Here is a 9,823-nt window from a genome sequence, read left to right as displayed (position 1 = left end):
ATCTGTGTTTTGTGTAGTTTAAATTTATTAGCAGCAGGCCGAACACCTCAACAAAACGGGTGTAACATTAGCTTATAGTTCAGATGTTTATGCCTTGGCTATTTATTATTACATGATGATGATAATAACAATCATAATTATGTGTTTTGTTTATATTTATACGGAATGTATGTGACATATTGTGTCTGAATATAGTTTCTTATCTGGTACTTTTTGTTGACCTGCTTTCCGGAAGCTATTAGTAACTATTATAAAGAAATGTGCTAAATGACGACTAACATACTCTTTTATTTGTCAAACTAGGTCAAGAAGAGAAAGTTTATGCTGAAGTTGGTGGTAAAGTGTCTTTTGGTGCGACCAGCTTAAATCAGCAGCAATTAAATGTCAGCAGCATTATATGGAAACAAAGAAATGAACTGTTATAAAAGCGATTGAATGGGATACTGAAGATGGTGTTAACGTCCCAAATCCGAGATTCAAAGACATCATCAACTCTTGATAAGGAGACTGGACAAATCACTATAACTAATTTAAATTCGAACACAGTGGACTTTAACCATCGACATCAACGGTAAAGAACAGGAAAAAATATTCAAATTGGAAGTTTTGCGTAAGTGATATACTTTAAATGTTTTACACTGATGCATTTATATACTGATAAACACAGATAGTGTATGTGCTTTTAATATCACCACACATGGACCTCCAAACAAACAATATAGTATGACATTTGTAAGTGATAGTTTGTGTTAGTATTAGAATGTAAAATATCAGTTATTTCCGTGATCGATTGTAGTTTAAATTAACGATCAATTAATCGTTAACCATAATGCTGCAAAATGCATCTATTGCAGTCACTGCCATGACAGGATGTGCAAAAGCCACACACACACACACACACACAAGATGCTTTCTCACTTGAATTAATGGGTTTTTAGTCTGAATAAAATGCTAGTAGCAAAATAAAGAGTGTCGTATGTTTGAGATAATTTTGCTTTGTTGACCGTTTTCGGATATGTCTAAAATGAAAGTAAACAAATGAAAGAGGATGCATGTCTGTATATTAGATGCGCGCAAGTCTTAAAGGGACAGTAGCTGCATGCTGCCGTGTGAATTAAAGGGATAGTTCACCCTAAAAATGTATATTATATTAACTTCTTTCTTGTGCTGAACACAAAATAAGATATTCTGAAAATCTGTGTGACCAAACAGTTGCTGGTCCACATTGACTTTGATAGAATCAAAACATACTGTAGTCACTGTGAACCAGCAACTGTTTTGGTTTTCCACCTTTTTCTAAATAACTTATGTTTAGCAGAGGAACGAAACTATATACAGTGTATATAGTGTTCTATTTTTATATTTGTTCATTACATTTTTTTTAATGCTCCTGCTAAATACACCTCTTGTACCTGAAAATAAAACACTTTATTTGTATAATATCTGTATTTGTAATGTATATCTTTGTTCTCATTTTTTAATAACAAAGATAAAATAATTGCAAAGATTTTATCTTCACCCATGCACTTTGGCCTAAATATTCACCATATTTTTCATATTTATTACCTTAAAAGGCTTTATAATAGGGAAATTAGTTTGGCTGTGATGCTCAAACAGCTTGCAAAATAGAAAAAACAACATGACAAATAATCATGATAAAATCATGATTAAAAAAAAAAAAAATTTGTTAGATATTTACCATATCGCCCAGCCCTAGCTGAGGGAGAACAAACCCATACATAATCCAAACGCCCTTAGAATAATAAATAATAATTGCCTATGGCAAGCACTACTAATAATAAGTAAATAAGTAAAATAAAAAATATATATATATATTTTTTAAAAAGTTATGTTGTCTCTGCTAATGATATCATAAATTCAATTCTTAAAGTTTAAAAAAATAGCTTTTATTCAACTTTAAGTCTCCTGTACCCCTGTAGCATAATATGTTTCCTTTTATCAAAGCCTACATGTTTTCATTTACATTTGTTAATTTAGCAGACACATTTTTTTTCTCCTAAACTTTTATTCTAACCCTCTAATTTCACAGGTTTATTTTATTATCTTTCACTTTTAATCGAATCTCTTAGGCCCAATCCAAATTCTATTTTATAGCCCTTCCCCTTCCCTTAACCCCCACCTACCCCTTCCCCTTATCCCTTGAAACAGAGTGTCAAGGGGTAGGGGAGAAAAATATCCCTTAAGGATTGGGATACCACTGCCATGACGTCAAACGCCAACATTCGTTGTCTAGCTCTTACAATACACAAATATACTGGTGTGCTGGTGTGCATTAAAGCCTTTAATTATCGTTCTGTATTAATGCGCTGTTTACTGACACACACACACATATCGGAAATCGCACAGCTCACACATCCAGGAGAAAATAAACTTGTCAACGCTGCCCCACGACCTTTATTAAATACAGTTTAAATATTGAATCACTACATTATATTTTCCAGCGACGAGAGGATACAATCGCTGTTTTAAAGTAAACTCACTCTAAAAAGATAAACGCACAGATGTGAATACACGCAACTTCCATTTCTCTCTCTCTCTCTCTCTCTCTCTCTCAAATAGGCAATATTTGGAAAAATGGTTTAGCGATTTCTAATTAATGGGGGGATTAGCCCCCATCAATGTCTACTGCAGTTATCGCCCTGATCAGACATATACTGTGGCACTATCATGCAGTCTGTAATGATATGACGTTAGCAAATTTTAGCGATTTTTTTTGCAAACATTTCTTCAGAGGTGGCAGAGTACCCAAAAACTGTACTCAAGTAAAAGTAAAAGTACTTCTAGAAATATTTACTCAAGTAAAAGTAAAAGTACTAGTCTTGAATAGTTACTTGAGTAAGAGTAAAAGAGTATTGGATAAAAAATCTACTCATGTAGTTAGTTACTAGTTACTTTGGGTCTTATAAACTGAGCCTATTTTTATTTAGATATATAGATAAAATGTATGTAATGTATGTGTGTGTGTATAAATGTATATATTTCAGCCTTTACTCCAATTTATGTAATTTATTATAAAAACCCTGTCTATTTACTTAAGTAACAGATATAGGTGTCATGCCATAACATATTTTTAATATGACTGACTTTATATTAAATGTGAATTTAACATTGAAAGTTAATGTGATATAAATATTGCTACTAATCTTTCATTGTTCAGAAAGAGAAAAATAACATTTACATTATTAAAGATCATTTTCACTGACAGTCTAGATTTCAATCACTCTCAGAAACTCCCATTAAAATCACTGAAACTGTTTACACTGTAAAATCAATATCTTTATTATAGATTCGTACACACATCTGCACTTTGTTGTTTCTGATGAGAGAATTCGCCAGAAAGAGGTATTCAGTCAGTGAGCGAGTGAAGGAAGTGCCGGCATTTCAGCGATGACTCATCTGAACGCCTCTGATTGGCCATTGCATTCAAAAGCTCAACAGAACCGTGTGTGATTGGCGCAGCGGTGTAAAAACGCGTCTGTCTCTGGCTCAGCGCCAGCAAGCGACCACAGATCTGAATTTAGCAGCTGATGATATGACTTGCTGAACGTACTCGCACCGGTGTGATTGTAATTAAAATCGCATTCAACTTGACCCCCTCTGTTTAAGCCACACACATACAACAAACTAATGTCACAGGTATCGTGTACTGTAATCGAATGTAGCCCAAGTTATTACCTGTTAAACAGTAGACAGCACACGCGTTCATCTAATAAGGATCTCCATCGCAAGCAAATAATAGCCTTTGCAGATTTGCTTTCAATTCAGTGCAGTTCCATAGCCCCGTTTTCAACGCTGCTGATGTTAAATGTTACAACTTTGAGTGAACCGCTTCAGACGCTAAGCGCGTGCGGCAGGGAACTGAACGACTCATTCAAACTGATTCATGAACCAATTCACTCGTTTGCCAATTGGTTTGATCAAGCCTTTGAACAGAATGGACTCAAAAGAACGAATCATTCGCGAATTGGGCATCGCTCATTGCCCAGAGAAAAGTAGACGGCGTGTTTGGAATAAATTGAAGCATTTATAACATTTATTGCATTAAGACAAAGTAACGAGAGGAGCGTCGCCCACAGTAACGAAGTATAAGTACAGATTTTTCCCAAAAAATTGACTCAAGTAAGAGTATAAAGTACCCATCTTTAAATATACTCCAAAAAGTATTAGTTACCACGAAAAATTACTCAAGTAAATGTAACGAAGTAAATGTAACTCGTTACTACCCACCTCTGCATTTCTTTGAGTAACATGACAATTAATGAACCCACAATTAAATGTAACATAAAACAAATGATTACTTTTTGTTAAAATCTTTATTAATGCCAAAAAAACGTACATTTATGTGTCTTTTTGTTCGCTGTAGCAGCCATGTTTCCAAGATAATTCATACCCCTTCGTTTGAAGTGTGGTCCCGAAAAATCTTTGTTTGAAAGGCTATCTGGCCCTTCCCTTCCCCTCCAAACAAAAGAATCGAGACCCCACTACCCCTTCACGTGAACGCGCGGAAAAGGGTCGAATTGGGATTGGGCCTTATACTGTGTGTGGTAAACATGGGAAGGGAAATGAAAGATTTCATGAATTAAGAATTCATACTATTTATTAATTTGTTCCCTTATTTCAGTTGAACCATGGGTTATTTAGGGAACAAAATTATTGGAAAATGGATAATTGCCACAAATTAATAAATCGTAGGAATGAATTAACAAATTGTAGGAATTAATAATCTATCTGTCCTGTGTCCCGCAGCCCTGCACAGCGCACGATATGAAACAATTATCTGAGGAAATGACTTCGTAGGGAAGTCATGGCCTAGTTGTTAGAGAGTTTGATTTCTAACCCTAGGGTTGTGGATTTAAATCTTGGGCTGGCAATACCATGACTTAGGTGCTCTTGAGCATGGCGTTGAACCCCCAACTGCTCCCCGGGTGTGTGTGTGTGTGTGTGTGTGCACTTTGGATGGGTTAAATGCAGACCATGAATTCTGAGTATGGGTCATCATGTCACTTTTTTTTCACTTTGTTACTACATTTCTATTGGTTTTCATGTTGAAGAACATTTGTGTTGTGAAAGTGAAAGTCGTGACATACGCCAAGTATGGTAACCCATACTCGGAATTGATGCTCTGCATTTAACCCATCCAAGTGCACACACACAGTAGTGAGAACGAAGTGAACACACCATGAACACACACCCGGAGCAATGGGCAGCTATATCCAGCGCCCGGGGGTTCAGTGCCTTGCTCAAGGGCACTTCAGTCATGGGTACTGAGGGTGGAAGAGAGCACTGTTTGTTCACTCCCCTCCACCTACAACTCCTGATAGCACCGAGACTCAAACCTGCAACCTTCTGGTAACTAGCCCAGCTCTCTAACCATTATGCCATAACTGCCCCAAAGTCTTTGTCAGAAGAAACTTTAAACCACATTAAAAGCTTAATTAGTACATTGTGAATGAATGATTATGCATTTATACGGTCACCATCATTCACAGCTGCTCGCACATGTTTTGCGCATGAGCCACATGCAGCCCAACAATACATCGGTTAACCAACCATTGACAGCCTTAATCGATTGCATCTCTTATCGACAATTAATCGATGACATACCTAATTAGTATTGCAGCATTATTATCTGGTGCCATCATATTGTACTCTAACAAGACTTCTTTAAAGTTAGTGTTGTTATTTTACATTTCTTAATTTTTTTTCTGTGGACTGGAACTTATGTTTTTTCTTTGTTTATTTCACAGCACCGGTCCCCAAACCTGTGATAAAAATAGAGAAGATTGAAGTTAACCCTGATGCGGTGTATTTAATATGTGAGTACAGTGAAACGATCATCTGGAATAATTCTACTGGAGAAACACTGCAGGGTTCACCCCACTATCCGAATGGAAAACTTATCACAGTTGAAAAACAAGGAAATCCAGATTTCTTCTACACATGCACACTCGAGAATGCAGTGAGTGAGCGCACCAGTGATCCGGTCTATGAGAGAGATCTGTTTGAAGACAGCCTTTACTAGCAGTACAACATTATTAATCAGAGAGAACATGTTTAGCAATCTAATAAATCTCTGTGTAACTTTATTATCACCCTTTTCCTGATTATAATTCCTTTTCATGACACTATTATTGTGAAATCTTTTAAAACATTTGAAATGTGTTTTCTAATATTCTGTGCATTGCTTTGTAAATCCGAAAACACACATTTATGAATAACATGAATGTCCTCAATATATGAATGAATACGAATACATATGAAAATAATATTTTTTGTTCAAGGAAGGACAATATAATAATTTCTTAATGGCACCATAGCTTTGCTTTTGGACTGGGTGAAGAGTAGATGATGTATTCTTTTCTGTTAAATTTAGATACCTATGCAATGGGATTGATTTGTTTTTCTTCAGGGAATGCATGAACTAATTGCATGGTAAGCCTATATATTGAATGTAAATCATTTTAAATAAAATCATCTGGCAAAAGTAAAACATGTTAAGATTTTTTAAATTCATAAATTCAAATTCAGGAGGAGATTTAGGGTATCTTCAGAAAAGTATTTCAGTTGGGAATTTACAATGATAATGTTTTCCCTGCTTTTCTCAGTTGAAATAAAAATTATCTTTCTCTGGTGCACTTTTTTTTTAAATACTTGCAGCTCCAAAATTTTGTTAAAAACTCATTCCCTGATTGTCAGAATATTCCTCCAAAGAGCATCGCTTGATCAGATTCTTGAAGTAGCCTTAGATAAAAATGGTGTGTTATCTACGCTATACAGGCTGATTTCCTCCATTTCCACTTCCTCTCTCTCTTTTATTAAACAAACAATGGGAGTCGGATCTCTGCCGAGACTTGGAACCAGATACTGTCCCATGTTCATACCTCCTCTATTTGTACACATCATAGTCTTATACAATTAAATTTATTTCACCAAATTTACTGGACAAAAGTGAGTTTGGCAAAAATCAAACCTGGTATTGATCTTCTCTGTGATCGTAGCCATCAGACCGCTGCAGATTTAATACATATGTTTTGGTTATGTCCATCCATATCTTCTTTTTGGCTTTCAATCTTTAATTGTTTTTCTTTAGCGACAGAGAAACAGATCGAGCATTGCAGTTTGGTTGCACTTTTTGGACTTTCTTCAAATGTCACTGGTTTATCTGGAAATACTGCAAAGACTTGTGCATTCTTAACATTATAAGCTAGAAAGCACATTCTTCTGCTGTGGATACAGATATATTTTTTCATGATTCTCCTTTATCTGTATCCTGTTATTGTTGTACAGGTTCAATAAACAGATTTTTAAAAGAAAGAAAGAAAGAAAGAAAGAAAGAAAGAAAACCCACGTTAAACCAAGGTCCTGACCCTCTGTGGTCACTAAAGATCCCATTGCACTTGTGGTAAAGAGTCAAAATGTACTATGTAAATGCCTCATTCATTCAATCATTCATGCATTACTAGGGTAGTTAACTGAACCTTTTGTAAAGTGTAAGTATTAAAACAAACACAACAACCAGTGTTTATGTTTTTATTTATTTTTTTATTATTATTATTTTTATATATATATTTTATTCAAGATTCACATTTAAATGATTGGAACACAAATTATCTATTTTCTCTCATCTCAGAAGATTATGTCTGCTGTGCATCTGCCACGGTACCAAGGTTACTTTTAATGAACAAATAAAACAATTAGTTTTTTACCTCCATCCATTTACATCACCAGGATCCTAATATATCATATTTAAACATCTTAACAAAAATGATCAGAACACATATGATCAGAATTTAAACAAACTGTATTATGTATAGAAATGTATCCAATGTTATGTGTTCCTTCAGCCTTATATTCCCTGAATCTTATGATCCCTCAGCCCTAACTCTTCTAGAAGTGATGACAATAAACCCTCAAATGCAATATATGAGGTATATTTAGTATTTATAAATTGTAAAAAAAAAAAAAAAAAATAAACGCTATTTTATATTTATTATAGGCCTAATTAAAAATGTTTTGAAAACCACAACAATATGACTTCATGTTGAAAGTCAACTCCATCATTGGGCCATAACCACGGTGGTATAGGCCTATCCAACAATGTGAAAATGGTGAGATTGTCACGTGAAGCAACACAGAAAACAGGGAGAGATCCAATAGCAGGTAAGCAGTTTAATATAGGGCAAATCCCGAGGGGTAAACATTCCAAGCAGGGTCAAAACCAGAATATCCAACACCAAACATTAACAGGACACGAACACAGGGCAAGGCAAAGCAAGACAAGGGCAAGAGTTGACGGACATGTAAAACGCATTGACATTAAACAAGGACTCCGTAACAAGGACAGAAACAACCCAGGTATTTAAAGACAAGTGCAAACGATGTAAGTGAAAACAGCTGAAAACAATGAACAGTGACGATAAGGGGAAGTGAGACCTCTAGTGGACACCCAGTGATACACAGACCAGACACGCTGTGACATAACCCCCCCTCTAAGGAGCAGCTAGCAGATGCTCCTCAGACACACCAAACAGAACAAAAAGGACCAGGAGGGAGGAGGACGGGAGGAGGTTCAGGGGGAGGGATGGGGGGCCAGACAAACTAAGGGGAACAGACAGGAACATAACAGAACTCAAATAGACAAAACAGAAGTCCATAAAGGGCATGTTGAGGCGCCCACCAGGGCGGAGTAGAGGACCACCACAGCCGTGTGGTCAAGGCCAGAGCCCTCCAGGGCGGAGCGGAAGACCACCACGGCCTTGTGGTCAAAGTCAGAGCCCTCCAGGGCGGAGCGGAAGACCACCACGGCCTTGTGGTCAAAGTCAGAGCCCTCCAGGGCGGAGCGGAAGACCACCACGGCCTTGTAGTCAAAGCCAGAGCCCTCCAGGGCGGAGCGGAAAACCACCACGTCCGCGTGGTCACCGCCAGAGTCCCCCAGGGCGGAGCGGACGACCACCACGTCCTCGTGGTCAATGTCAAAGTCCCCCAGGGCGGAGCGGATGACCACCACGTCCTCGTGGTTGAGACAGGAGTCCCCCAGAACGGAGCCGCACACCACCCAGTGACTTGACTTGGCTCTGGAGGGTCATCGGTGACTGGCCCTTGCTCTGGAAGGTCCACTGGCACCCAACTTGACTTCGGAGGGTCCGCCGGAACCCGACTCGACTCCGTAGAGTCCACCGGAACCTGACCCGACTCCAGGGGGTCCACCAGAACCTGACCCGACTCCGGAGAGTCCACGGGAATCTGACTAGACTCTGGACTGTCTGTGAAGACCTGAGGTGCCTTGGCTTCGGGCACTGTCTCTGGAACGGTCTCGGGCACCGCCTCGGTCAAGGCATCGGGAGCGACCTTGGACACTGCATCGGGAATGGCCTCAGGCACCGCCTCAGTAACAGCCTCGGGAGCGGTCTCGGGCACCGCATCGGGAACAACCTCGGGCACCGCCTCGGCCTCCGGAACCGCCTCGGGCACTGCCTCGGCCTCCGGAACAGCATCGGTCACCGTTTCGGCCTCCGGAACAGCATCGGTCACCGTCTCGGCCTCCAGAACAGCATCGGTGACCGTCTCGGCCTCCAGAACAGCATCGGGCACCGCATCGGGCACCACCTCGAGCTCTGGAACAGCATTGGGTACCGCCTCGGCATCGGGCACCACCTCGGTCTCTGGAACAGCAACGAGCACCACCTCGACCTCTGGAACAGCACTGGGCACCGCCTTATCATCGAGCACCACTTCGGCCTTCGGAACAGCATCGGCCACCGTCTCGGCCTCCAGAACAGCATCGGTCACCGTCTCGGCATCC

General features: G+C 39.1%; 1 long non-coding RNA gene across 1 annotated transcript; it reads left to right on the top strand.

Moving 5' to 3' along the window:
- The first annotated feature begins 527 nt into the window (after positions 1–527).
- On the top strand, positions 528–6,654 carry LOC113044627 (uncharacterized). Its single transcript, XR_003275892.1, has 2 exons — positions 528–610; positions 5,769–6,654. It is a non-coding gene; the product is annotated as an uncharacterized LOC113044627 (long non-coding RNA).
- Positions 6,655–9,823: the final 3,169 nt, after the last annotated feature.

Source organism: Carassius auratus, chromosome 26, assembly GCF_003368295.1.
Source record: "Carassius auratus strain Wakin chromosome 26, ASM336829v1, whole genome shotgun sequence".
Lineage (NCBI taxonomy): Eukaryota > Metazoa > Chordata > Actinopteri > Cypriniformes > Cyprinidae > Carassius > Carassius auratus.
Note: the sequence above shows the minus strand (reverse complement) of the source record. Positions and strands in the feature narration are given on the sequence as shown.